Source organism: Elgaria multicarinata, chromosome 6, assembly GCF_023053635.1.
Source record: "Elgaria multicarinata webbii isolate HBS135686 ecotype San Diego chromosome 6, rElgMul1.1.pri, whole genome shotgun sequence".
In the NCBI taxonomy this organism is placed as follows: Eukaryota; Metazoa; Chordata; class Lepidosauria; order Squamata; family Anguidae; genus Elgaria; species Elgaria multicarinata.
In genome coordinates this window covers 30,297,785-30,311,108 of record NC_086176.1, presented here as the reverse complement: position 1 = coordinate 30,311,108, position 13,324 = coordinate 30,297,785, and positions in this window count along the sequence as shown.

The window sequence follows — 13,324 nt, the reverse complement described above, 5'->3', positions numbered from 1 at the left end:
AAAAAGACTACATTTTACAAAGCAACGTTAAGGCTCTACAGTTTTCAACCAAGCACCAAAAAGCAGGGAAATTGGGAGTTAAGGCTCAGAAGCCTTAACGCCACATCCGGAGGCCTAAGGAGGCAGAAAGTGCCAGTGAAATTCTCATTCTCCCAAAGCAGATAAACCATGAGGACAGGATAGAGAATGTGATATGCAGAGGTGACTGTGGGGTTGTGGAAAACTGATGACAAATGACTTAGGGCCACCTAATTCTCACCAGCAGTCCAGATACTTCCTTCTAGGTATCCAGGCCCTACCCAGGCTATGGCATTCTACAACACCAATATTGGATTGGGTGTTGTTGTTTTTTTTGTAAAATAAGGTCTTACCTCCCAACTCCTTGAAACTGTAACCACTTGAAACTTTAACCAGTCATTTGCTTTCATCCTCCCTTTGGGCCCCATCTGGACCACTGCCCAGGAAAGGACAGGGCAAGTGGAGGCAGCTTCTTCCGTCTCGCTTTCATCATTGCTCACAAGCTTCAAGAGGCAGCACTGAGGAGAAAAGGAGGACTGGGGGCCCTAGGGAACAATTGTGGGGGCCCTGTTAAGCTGAATCTTGGCAGGTGCCCAACAGTGCTGACCCTTGGAACCATCTCGACCTTGAGTGTTGCCATCACTCCATGTTCCATGACCTCTCAAACACTGAAATGTAAACTTAGCCAATCAGTGTTGCAGAATGTTATAAATCGTGTACTTGGGGGAAATGTCAGCCTGCAAAATGTGTGACCAAGGAGGTAGAATGCAGCAGACCAGCCATGCATATTGAGGCCTGCCTGGTGGTTGAGTATGCAATTGTTTTTGTGCTTTCAGGCAGGCAACAAAGACGGGAACGTTACTGTCAGCATGCTTGTCTGCTGGGCTTCATTCAGCTAAATAGACTATGGGTTTACATCCTCCAAATTGGCCCAATTGAACTGGATTATATGCACAAAGCTAAAAAGGAATCAAAGCAATAAATAAGTAAATAAATAAATAAGAATAAAATGTAAAGGACGGCTTCTTTCAAATATCAAATGCAATCCCTCAGCAATTTCTTTATGTGGTTTTGGACCCGGTTAAAGAAATCTCTTTTTCCAGGCACACTGCCCATCACACTATGTAGCACTGGCACACATGCTGCAAAAAAAGGGGGAAAGTGTTTGAAATGCAACTTTCTGAAATGCAGATCAAATGCTAAATGTCTCCTCAGAGGGGCAATTTTTAGAGAGGTGGAGATTGGTCAATGATACTAACAATAAATTTCAGGACTGCTTAAGCAGTTGTCACAGAAGTGAGGACACTACTTCTTCCATTCTGACAATAGTAATATTCTTTATGTAGAAGCCACAGTGATTTCAGGACTTCATTACATCTCTGTTAGGATGAAATGGAAAAATAGTGAAATCATCATTATCATCAACTATGCTAGTTATTAAAGTACAACAAGACTGTTAGCATTTCTCCTACAAAGGACACATGGTGCAGCCTTATACATGTCTACTCAGAAGTATGTGCTATTGAGTTCAGTGGTATTTATTCCCAGGTAAATGGGTACAGGATTGCTGATTATGGGCGTTGCTAGACCGCTTTGAGCCCCGGTTTCCCTGCTGTGCGTCCACATGACGCACAGGGGAATCCAGGCCCAGGCCGCATTGAAGCCTCCTTTAACGCGCCATAAGCGAAGTCGCTTATGGAGCGCCTTTTCCGCAGCCCCGGCCTGAGGCCGGGACTGCGGAATGTCTAGCAAGGGCCATGGCATTTTGCGGCTACTCGCTTTCACGAGTAGCCGCAAAGAGCCATGGACTGGGCACAGTGCTGAGCGCTGTGCCCATCAGACCAGGGGGATCCTGGGAGGAGATGGAGCATGGGCAACACAGAGGGAGATGGTGCACGGGCGACACGGAGGGAGATGGAGCACGGGCGACACGGAGGGAGTTGGAGCACGGGCGACACGGAGGGAGATGGAGCACAGGCAACACGGAGGGAGATGGAGCACAGGCGACACGGAGGGAGATGGAGCACGGGCGACACGGAGGGAGATGGAGCACAGGCGACATGGGAAACGGAGGGCGACACGGGGGACGGGGAGGGAGGGCGGGGAAAGAGTGGGCAGGAGGCATGGGAACGGATCAGGACCGGATGGGGGGGTTTAAGTAAAAAAAAACAGCTTACCTTCTCTGGAGTCTTCGGGGCGCAAATGGCCCCTTTAACAACAACAAAAATGGCCGACGTGCAGGGACTGCAGAAGCCCTGCAGCATCGGCCATTTTTTTTTTGTTGTTAAAGGGGCCATGTGCGCTCTGAAGACTCCGGAGAAGGTAAGCCGTCTGGGAGGCGGGGCGGTGTGCGCTAATGTTAGCGTGCCGTCGCGTCGCCTCGCCTCCCTGCCGGCTTATCCCGGCAGGTCTAGCAAGGCCCTATGACTCAGTGATAGAGAATTGCCAGCCAGTGTCGATCAGGGATTTTTTTTTTTCAGATCAAGGCCTGAGTTCTCTTCTGGGTGACCGCCCAGGGGCTACATGCCAACAGCAGACAGCACCAAAGCCATATAATTACACCTCCACACCCATCAATCATATCCACACACTTTCCCTATTCATAAACTGTACATCTATCACATTCACACTCCTTCACCATCCATCCATCCATCATGCTGCTTTTCTCTTGTCCTTTCCCTGAGCCACTTTCATTCCAGCCTTCTCAAACCTGGTGCCCTCCCGGTGTATTGGAAGGAGCCCCCGCCCCCATACTGGAAGCCTAGCCAGCCAATAGGAGTAAGAGTTTAACTGAAATAAAAGCCCATGGAACTGTGGATGGTTGACTTCTATGAGTCAGAGCCGAAACACATTCTCTCTGCCCTCCCCCCAGCAGAACCAGCACCCAGTTAGTGTTTCCCATTTACCAGAAAACTGCAATTGGAGGAGGACATGGTCACAGACAGCACTGTGGCCATTCCTAATTGGTGAGCCACTGGTGTCAATATCAAAGCTACCTCTCATCCCACTCAATGACTTCAAAATATAGAGATATTCAATTCACATACACACACACACACAGAGAGAGAGAGAGAGAGAGAGAGAGAGGGAGGGAGGGAGAGGGAGAGAGAGAGAGCATTGATGCCTGAAAAACATTCGGATAATTTCAGAGATGTTAAAAACTCTGATTGGACACGTCTACGCTCTGATATTAATCAATCGGTTTGGAAGTAGTCAATCTCCTCTCTGGAAGATCGAATGCTCTGCAGATGTTCGCGGTTACCAGATAATTCCAGGGAAGACTGCATACCCCTAGCTGATGGTATCAAAAGTGGCTGAGAGAACAAGGACTATCAATAGGGTCATACTCCCCCTGTCTTTCTCCTGATGAAGTTCATTATACAGGGCAACCAAGGCTATTTCCATGCCAAAACCACAACTGAAATGGGTCCATATAATCAGCCTCATCCAAGAGTGTCTGAAGATGGTTCACAACCACCTTCTCAAGGACCTTGCCAAGGAAGGTGCCACTGGATTATAGTTATTAAGATTTTCTGGGTCTAGGGAGGATTTCTTCAGCTGTAATCTCACCCACACCTCTTTCAGGGAGCCTGGGACTACTCCATCTCACAAGGCGGCATTAATCTCCACCCTGGCCCAGCTGGCTGTTCCCTCCCTGCCAGATTTTATCAGCCAAGACAGGCAATGATCCAGCAGAGAAGTGGTTATTAACAAGGTGTCCAAGCACCTTGTCAATAAAGAATCAATAAAGTGTTATAGGAACATAAAAAAATGAACTGTTTAATAAGGCATCATTTCTTGAAAAAGTAATATTCATAAATGTGGGCTAATATTACAAAGTCAATACAAAAATATAAATATATTATATAAAAACATAAATATATTACATGTATCATAATAGGGAGACACAAAAATATATTCCTTAATTCAGTTCTGGCCAGCTTCCGTCTATTTGTTTTATACTTTGAAGCTTCCCATTTCCCAAAGGTTCCCAGAAGGTAACATTCAACACTTAAATATAAAATATTTAGAGGGGGGCTAGGTTAGGCATTAAAAAGGAAAAAACTGAAAGAATACCCTTTTAATTCAAGGGCACAAAAATATTTGATCGAATAGATTTTGTCTTGACATATGAACAAAAGAAGAGCATGCTGGATCAGACCAAGAGTCCATTTATGCAATGGGGAAAATTCACTATTTCCCAAATTATGTAAATTAGGCAAAAGGGGTGGATGCAGGGGAGTCCGTTGGACTCCCAGAACCAGTCAGGCACCCATAACATAGAATCATAGAATAGTAGAGCTAGAAGGGGCCTATAAGGCCATCGAGTCCAAATCCCTGCTCAATGCAGGAATCTACCTTAAAGCATATCTGACAGATGGCTGTCCAGCTGCCTCTTGAATGCCTCGAAGGTGGGAGAGCCCACTACCTCCCTAGGTAGTTGGTTCCATTGTTGTACTGCTCTAACATTCAGGAAGTTTTTCCTCATGTCTAGCTGGAATCTGGCTTCCTGTAACTTGAGCCCATTCTTCCATGTCCTGCACTCTAAGATGATCAAGAAGAGATCCTGACCCTCCTCTGTGTGACAACCTTTCAAGTCCTTGAAGACTGCTATCATGTCTTCCCTCAGTTTTCTCTTCTCCAGGCTAAACATGCCCAGTTCTTTCAGTCTCTCCTCATAGGGCTTTGTTTCCAGACCCCTGATCATCCTGGTTGCCCTCCTCTGAACATACTCCAGCTTGAACATGCTCCTTCTTGAAGTGTGGTGCCCAGAACTGGACACAACACTCAAGATGAGGCCTAACCAATGCCGAAAAGAGGAGAACCAGTACCTCACGCAATTTGGAAGCATCCTCAGCATTGGTCAAATTCAATAGAAACAGGTATTCCCATTACGGGAAGGCCCATGTGGTACCTGCATGCCATGCAGCTGTTAAAGATTAGGATTCAGAAAAAAGAAAAGAAAAAAGAGGTGGCATCCCTAATTCAGCCTGAGAAGCATAGCTGAATATGCAGGGTTTTAAGCACAGAATTTTAACAGCTAAGGAGTCAAAGCTCTGTATCTGAATTGACAATTTTTTTCCACTTTGATTTATCCCATCATCAGATATTTTTAAATCTCAAGTTCTTTCCTGAATATGAAGACATTTTTGATGATTTTTTTTTTAAAAAAAGCCTGAAACATCCATCTTTACTGTCACATTCAGCATAAGAAGCCAAAGTTAAGTATCACTGTAGGAAAAAATGTTATGGCCAGTATAATATAGCTCCCCTTGAAATTTAGTAGATGAAATCAATTTCAGCTCAAATCTTGCCATTGAGTTTAATGAGATCTGGATGATACCTTCAAAGTGCCAAGTACTCTTCAGTCTAGTTGTTTGAGGACTTTGGGAAGAGTAGAGCTAACCTTTCAGTTAAGATCTGTTTTATACCGATGTCTAAAATTTCTACAATGTAAAAAACCATATTGATAATCTTGGCATTTTAGTATAATTAAATTAGAGTTTTGCCTCCATTAGACCTCATTTAAAAATTGCCTAGCCTAATCCATTACAACTCAGCTGTCTAAAGGCTGACTTTGCAAGGGCATTTCAGATATGGCACATTAAATAGGTCACTGTGCTTCTTGACTGAAAACAAAAGCAGTGCAAATACTAAGAACAATTTACCTTGGAATGCCATATTTTGATGCCGAGGGTGTGCAGGTAAGTTTTAAAAAAACCCTGCAAGATGTCATCCAAATGGTGGGAATTTGTATGGAAATGGTGATAGTAAAATGGACACTACTGATTCCCAGTTGCAATACTGTAAGCTGGGTTTAAATTTGAAGGAAGTATCAGAGCACAGGGTTTTGATATGAGCCTGCCTTTAATAAAGAATAACTCCATTCCAAGCAGCTTGCCACATCTCCCACCAAACAGGAAATTAAACCTGAGGCTACTCCACCCCTTAACCTGTTCCCAATTCCTGAACTCGGACATGAGTGCAATCTGCTGTCAAAGCTTGTACATGCCTGAGTTCATGATGTTGCTTGTGTGTGTCAAGGTTTCTTCTGTGTCCTTGACCCCTTGAGCATATTTTTAAGGATCTCTTGCCTCCTAGAGTCCAAGCTTCCTTCATATTATCTTCTCTTTCCCAAAATGGAGAGGTGGGTAAGAAATAAAATTATTATTATTATTATTATTATTATTATTATTATTATTATTATTATTATTATATGGGGTCTAGGCTGCAGATGTGGGGTGGATAACATTCCAGACACTAACGTAACAGTTTACTAGAATATTTAAACACACAAATTCCAAGCATAACTGAGTGATACAAAGGCATGAAAAGAAAAGAAAAGTTGCAAATACGCAAATTCTTTTGCCCTAGCTGCATTTAGGCTTTTCTAGCTGCTGCTTCCTTGTGCTCTTGTCTTTTCCTCCTCTCTTTAGCTGGCTCTCTCCTCTCTTTTTATACCCTCTTCCCCCAAAACAGAAAATACTTTTTGAATCTTGAAGTAATGAAACTTAACTGGCGAAATGAAACTTAATTGGGAAATGAAACCTCTCCTCTGAGGGATACCCCCTCCCAACAGAATAACCCCAGGCCTCTAAGGCCTGACCTTTTTACTTTGCCTTTGTAGGGTTCAAACCTTCACAGTCTCTCTCTCTCTCTCTCTGGGTGTGTGTGTAGGGACATTTCAAAAACTGTGTGCATTCCAAGAATATGTAGGAAAGTATGAGAAAACAAACATAATTTAATTGATGGTAGAAGATTGTGCAAGTATGTACCCAAAGAAAAGAAGAAAAACACCCTTATTTATTTGAAGTATTTTTATGCTGCTACTCACCCCAAAATGCTCCAAGAGTAGCTTACCTATAATCATTTAAATTAGACTGTCCCTGCTTGCAGGCTTACAATCTAAAAACAAGCAAACAAACAAACAATATGCAAGGAAAAAGGAATGGGGAGGGAAGAGAAGAAAATGAATTCTTTTAGCAATGATGGGCCCTGTTCTTCCTCTCATCTCCCTCAGCTCAGCCAGCTAGAGAAAAAACAAAACAAAAAACTGCTTGCAAATCTGAGTCAGACCGAGTTCTAAGGTAGAACCTGGTGAACCTTGTCAAGCTCGGGTTTTACTGATTTCCACATCCCAAATTGCTCACATTACTCGCTAACACAGATTGCAAATATAGAACTGATTCTGACTTGAGATGAGGAGGGTTCGCCAGTCATTATTAACCAAACCAGTGATTCCAAACCTTCTTTAACATTTAGACCCCACATCATTTAAAATTCCTTTTTTTAAAACAAAAACAGCTGTGCAATTTGGTTTCCCACCCCCTCCCCTCTGTGGCAAAAGTGTATGTTTGAATATTTCTACAATGGCACAAATGCTTTATATGCCTCTTTAGCAGAGTCACATCTAGCCTTGATTGCCTACTGCATCAGCAGACTGGCATCTGTCTGATGAGGCACAATCACATTAGCCAAACATACATACAGAGATGGGGGATTTAGTTACATATTCAGCATAAATATCTCTGCAGAGAATATATATATATATATATATATATATATATATATATATATATATATGAATATGTAAGAAGACAATCTCAGATACTAGAAAAAGATACAAAAGTAAAGAATTGCCAACTTTTAATTTCCACTCAATCAGAGTTTATTTAAATGTTGCATGAAATTGTATTCTTTTGTGGCACTTTCGAGACAATTGATATACACATCAAGGTGATTTTAAGCAGATTTTCATGAACAGTTTATGTAGTTATGCTTCCATAGCTTTGACGCAAAATGCAATATGCATCAACAGCCCACAAACACTGCAATTAAGCAGAAATGCTAGGGTGTAAGGCCATACAAGCAGAGGTACTAAACCAGGTTGGTCACATTGATTAAGGTTAAGGCAGAGCCGGCCCTACAATAAGACAGAGTGAGGCAGTCACCTCAGGCAGCTGTTGCTGTGGGAAGACAGAGCTGTGTGCCTTCTAACCCAGCCTGCTGTCCCCAGTTGTAGTGGAAGATGCTGTCTCATCACAAATGTCAAAGTAAGATTCAACAACCAGAATGGAGGGAGCTGCAATATTGTCCTTTGCCTCAGGCAGCAAAATGTCTTGGACCAGCTCTGGATTAAGATTCGTCAGATGCACACCCCATCACTGCCTGTCCCCTCTTTTGAGGCTCAGCAAGCGGTGTTTTTTTTTTTTGAGGCTCAGCGAGTGTCAGATGACGATGTGAGCCCATCCGCCCTCGTCCAGTGTTTCCGTTGTGTGGAACTATGGAATGTCCAGAAACAAGGTATTTCCCCCATTGCATACGTAAATGCTACCCTGCATTTCTGCTAGACGGGTGATTTTTTCCCCCTTGGAGAGGAAGGGGAAAGTGGCAGAGGAGGCCATAAGCTACATCGTGTTATGGCCACCCTGTTCTCCTCTCCTCTGTGCCCCTGGGAACACACACACACTCCGTTACCCTGTCTCTGCACTCCATTATCTAGAGTGGCAGCTGCTGCAGTTCTCTCCATGCCAGCTATGAGGGCAAGAGGGAGGGGAAGGTGGTTTCCTGGCTTCAAGCTCAGAGCCTGTCAGGATCTATGCTGTACTAAGTGCTTGCAGGACCCAGGTCTATGCTGTACCGAGTGCTTGCAAGACCCAGGTCTATGCTGTACTGAGTGCTTGCAGGACCCAGGTCTTCGGTCAGGACCTGTCCTGCTGGGGTGTTTGCAAGCCTCAGGCCCCACTTTGCACTACACGCAGGAGGTGTGATTGGAGTCCAGCTGAGTGGGGCCAGGGTAAGAGCTATTTAAGCACTGCACTTCTCTCTCAACTGTTGCCACAGCAACACTGTTCCTGTGCTGTCTGGCTCCTCTTTCTGCAAACCTCTATGCCCATTCCTGATTGTGTTGGTTCCTGACTTCTGGACTGCCTGTGGACTTCGCTTTGCCTCTGCTACACCTTGTTGGTTCCTGACTTCTGGCCTGCTTTTGGACTTTGCCTTGCCCCCTGCCTCTGCCATGCCTTGTTGGTTCCTGGCCCTTGGACAGCCTCTGGACTATGCCGTGGTTCTGCCTCTGTCTCAGCAGGTGGTGCTGGACCCTTGTGCCGGTTCCTGGACGTTGCTCCAGCTCAGCCCAGACTCAGGTTCAACTGTGCCTCTGAACTCTTGCATGCTATGGGAGGGGGCCTCTGGCCCTAGCACACACTAGTGACAGACAATAAAGCTGAACCCTTCTTGATCCCACTTCAGTGTGGTGTTCTCTTCTACCTCACTCTCTGGCTCCCGGTGGCCCAGCCTAGCTCCATGCTGCCCACGCCCTGGACGTAACAGAGCCTCTCTCAGACCCCAGAGCCAGAAAATCCAAACTATCCTATGGCTTCCACTACCCCACCACTCCCTAAGTTTATTTTTTAGAAAGTAACATGTTGAAGTTAGAATGTCAATGTGGCTCATCACCAAGGGCATGCCTAGATTGGGTGATATCTCAGGGATCATCCCTGTGCATCCACATGATGCACGGGGGATCCCAGGAACAGGGAGGGAACATCCCTGTGTTTCCCTGGGATATTGCCCTACACTTTTGTCCTGGTTTTTCCTGCATTCCTGGGATGATCCCGAGACTGCAGGTTGTGTGGGCAGCCATCCCGGTTTGTCCTGACTCCTCACAAGTAAATGTGAGGAGACAGGCACAGGGCACGGAGCTCTTCAGGAGCTCTGTGCCCATCAGGGGGTGGGGGGAGTGGGGTGTTTTTTTAAAACAACAACAACAAATTACTTTGGTGTTCGAGCACTTGTGCACTCATTTTCAGTAAAAACAAAAACAAAAAACAAAATGGTGGGCATGATGTCCTCTGTTCTCCCAGGGCATCATGCGCCATGTGTGGACTGAGCGGGAGGATCTCTTGATTAGCATATCACAAGATCCTCCCCCCTCCCTCTTGGAAAGCTGGGAGGTCTAAACATGCCCCGAGAAAGAGGAACTGCTTCATGCCCCCACCCCAATCAATGCTGTTGAAGCAAGTTACGGGGAACTCAAAAATCATTTTCATCATCCCTTGCAAAATCGTCTTTACCCATGAGACTATTATGTGCTGGCTCTGCCTTTAATCACACAGGACTGAACCTATAAAGAAGAATCCTCTGTGTTAGTCCCCGAACCATATATCTGACAATTCAATATACAGAAAACCTATACCACAAACTGAGAACTAATTGGGGAGCCTGCAGAACTCTCTTGATTAGGCACTCAAGGTTCATTAGTTCTGTCCTCATTTGGTTTAAGAGAGTCTGTTTAAAGCGCAACACCTGTTTTGGAGTTCCTTGTTAGACTGCATATGTCCTGATTCTGGAAAAAAAGATGACGCTCTAGAATAGCCTTTCCAATCTGGTGCCCTCCAGATGTATTGGCTGGGAATGATGAGCATTGCAGTCCAACACATGTGGAGGGAACCAGGATAGGAATGCTGCTCTGAGAGAGAGAGAGAGAGAGAGAGAAGTAGATGGCCTTTATTTATTTATTTAAAACATTTCTTGACCACCTGACATGAAATATGAAAAGCAATAAAAACATGTTCCCAATAAAATAACAATCAAAACAATAAAACCAGCAGGAAAAACCTTAGCAGAAATAACAGTATACATCAGGGGAAGGCCAATGTGAAATAAAATGTTTTAAAGTCCTTCTTGAAAGCCTGCAAGGATGGTGCATGGTGGACCATTGATGGAAGTTTGTTCCAGGGATTTGGGGCCAATGCAGAGAAGGCCCTTAAGTTGCTTGTCATTAGTTCCCCATAATGCCACAGTCACCTCTGCATATCATATCCTCTATTTTCTCCGCATGGTTTATCTGCTTTGGGAGATTGAGAATTTTCATTTGCACTTTCTGTGTCTTTGGGGAAGATGTGGTGCTCAGGCTTGTGAGCCTTGACTCTCAATTTCCCTGCTTCTGGGTGCTTGGTACAGCCTTATCACCTGTTTACGGAATTCCATGGGTTTGTTTAACAGAAGTATTGAATTACAGATATTATTCAGTTGTATCTTGGACCTTACACCATGTCAACATGGCCTTTGATAAGTAGTGATGGAGGGACTCGAGTCTGTGCCAGGTGGGTGCCCAAGGAACTGCTACTGCTGCCAACCCATGCGAGCAGAGCCATGTGAGGCCTTCGAGAGCTCAGCAACCCATCTGCTCTCACCCCTTGCAAGGAGAGCATGATGGATTAAGAGGGAGCCTTTTCCATAAAGGCTCATTTACAGAAAAGACACACGTCTCAACCTATCACACTCTCTTTGCAAGGAAAGAGCACAAGGAGCCGCTGTCTCTGAGCAACCATGCCAGGTTGGCCACCATGTGAACAGGGTGCTGGACTAGATGGATCCTTGGCCTGACTCTTCTTATTTATTTATTTATATCCCACCCTATATCACAAGGATCTCATTTATATCCCACCCTATATCACAAGGATCTCAGAGCGGCATACAGATAAAAACATACATATAAAATAGAACAATAAATATACAATTCTAAAACAAATTAATCCATTAACATGGTAAAACCAATAGGAACTTTTAAAACTGTAAAATCCAATTAAAACCAGACAGTGTGCAGGCTGGTGGATTTAGCCATCTTATGTTCTGATGTTGTTCCCTTGCCAGTGACTGGCAGAGAGAGGTGGCGTTGCTCAATGGCGGCAGACCCTCCTGCTCCTTCCTTTTAAGTAGAGCACAATGGGAGGGGGACTTTTATGTAAAATCAGCTTTTATGGAAGTTTAGCAATGGCTTTTGAAAGCATGTTTAAAGGGCTATTTATTTATTTATTGCATTTTTATACCGCCCAATAGCTGAAGCTCCCCAGGCGGTTCACAAAAATTAAAACCATTCAAAGTATAAAACAAACAGTATAAAACCATAATATAAAACACAATATAAAAGCACAACCAGGATAAAATCAGCAGCAGTGCAGAAATATAAATATAAAATACAAATTTAAAACAGCAAAGGTTAAAATTAAATATATAGATTGTTAAAATACTGAAAGAATAAAAAGGTCTTCACCTGGCACCTGAAAGAATATAGTGTAGGTGCCAGGCGAACCTCCTTAGGGAGCTCATTCCACAGCCGGGGTGCCACAGCAGAGAAGGCCCTCCTTCTGGTAGTCACCAATTTATTCAGAATGACAAATGCAGTGTTAAAAATATGTATTTAATCCATCACTCACTGGACACACTCATTACTAGCTACTCACGGATGTTCACAGTAATTCTGACAATGGTGTCAGCCTCCTGTGTGTCTCCCGCTCCATTTTCCAGTTTTAGTGCTAAAAATAAACCTCAGAAAACCCGACTTTTCTGGGATATATCAACATTTATTGGGATTTCCTGCTGTGTACAGGCAAAGTTGCACTATAAAATGCCCACTAGAGGGCACTATACCATTCAACAACATTGAGCTGTACAAGCTATGAGGTCACTACTCTCTTCCTCATGCAATTACAGCTCAAACCGAATGAGGAAGAGAAGCAGGAAGCAGAGCCATAGTAAGGGTGGTGCAATTTCCACCCCATCTGAAGGAGTTCAATATGTCAAAAGATGTGTCAGATTAAGATGAATACTGTATATACAGTATCAATGATATTTCTAATATGGCTATGCTATCTCCAAATATATATTTTTGGCAAGACGTGTCAGTCTTCTGGATTTATTTATTCTTCATGCAATTTTGGTTAATTGGGTTCCCAAGGATGTGACATCCTCCCTCAAACTTGTGCCCTTCAGGTGTTTGGACTTCAAGTCCCATCAGCTTCTACCAACAAGGTCAATGGCCAAGAAGTTTGGAATTTGTAGTCCAAAACATCCAGAGGGCATTGGGTTGGGAAGACTTGGATAGAAAGAAGGGAGGGGTGAAGAGGAAAGTGGACAATTCTACATGGGAAGGAAAGTGGGCCATTGTTGCCAACCTATTCATAGTTATTTTATGGATACATTTCCATTCACATTCCCACCATTTCAGTCAGCATTTTGCTACTAGTTCAATTATGGACATTTGCTGTAGTGCAATTATGAACTTTTTTTTTTTAAGTAGAAGAGGAACATTTCCCATTTAAGATCTTGTTCTTATAATGAACTGCCACCCAGCAACAATGCAGAAACCTTGATTTGGAGGGTGAAAAGCAAACTCCATAGCGTGATAATACTTCACTACTTATCACCACCATAATTAGTTTTATATTGGTTATGCTAGCTTTTCTTTCAGGTTCTGATATCAAGGTGTAGTGAAGCATGTGATAAACTATTAAGGCACAGA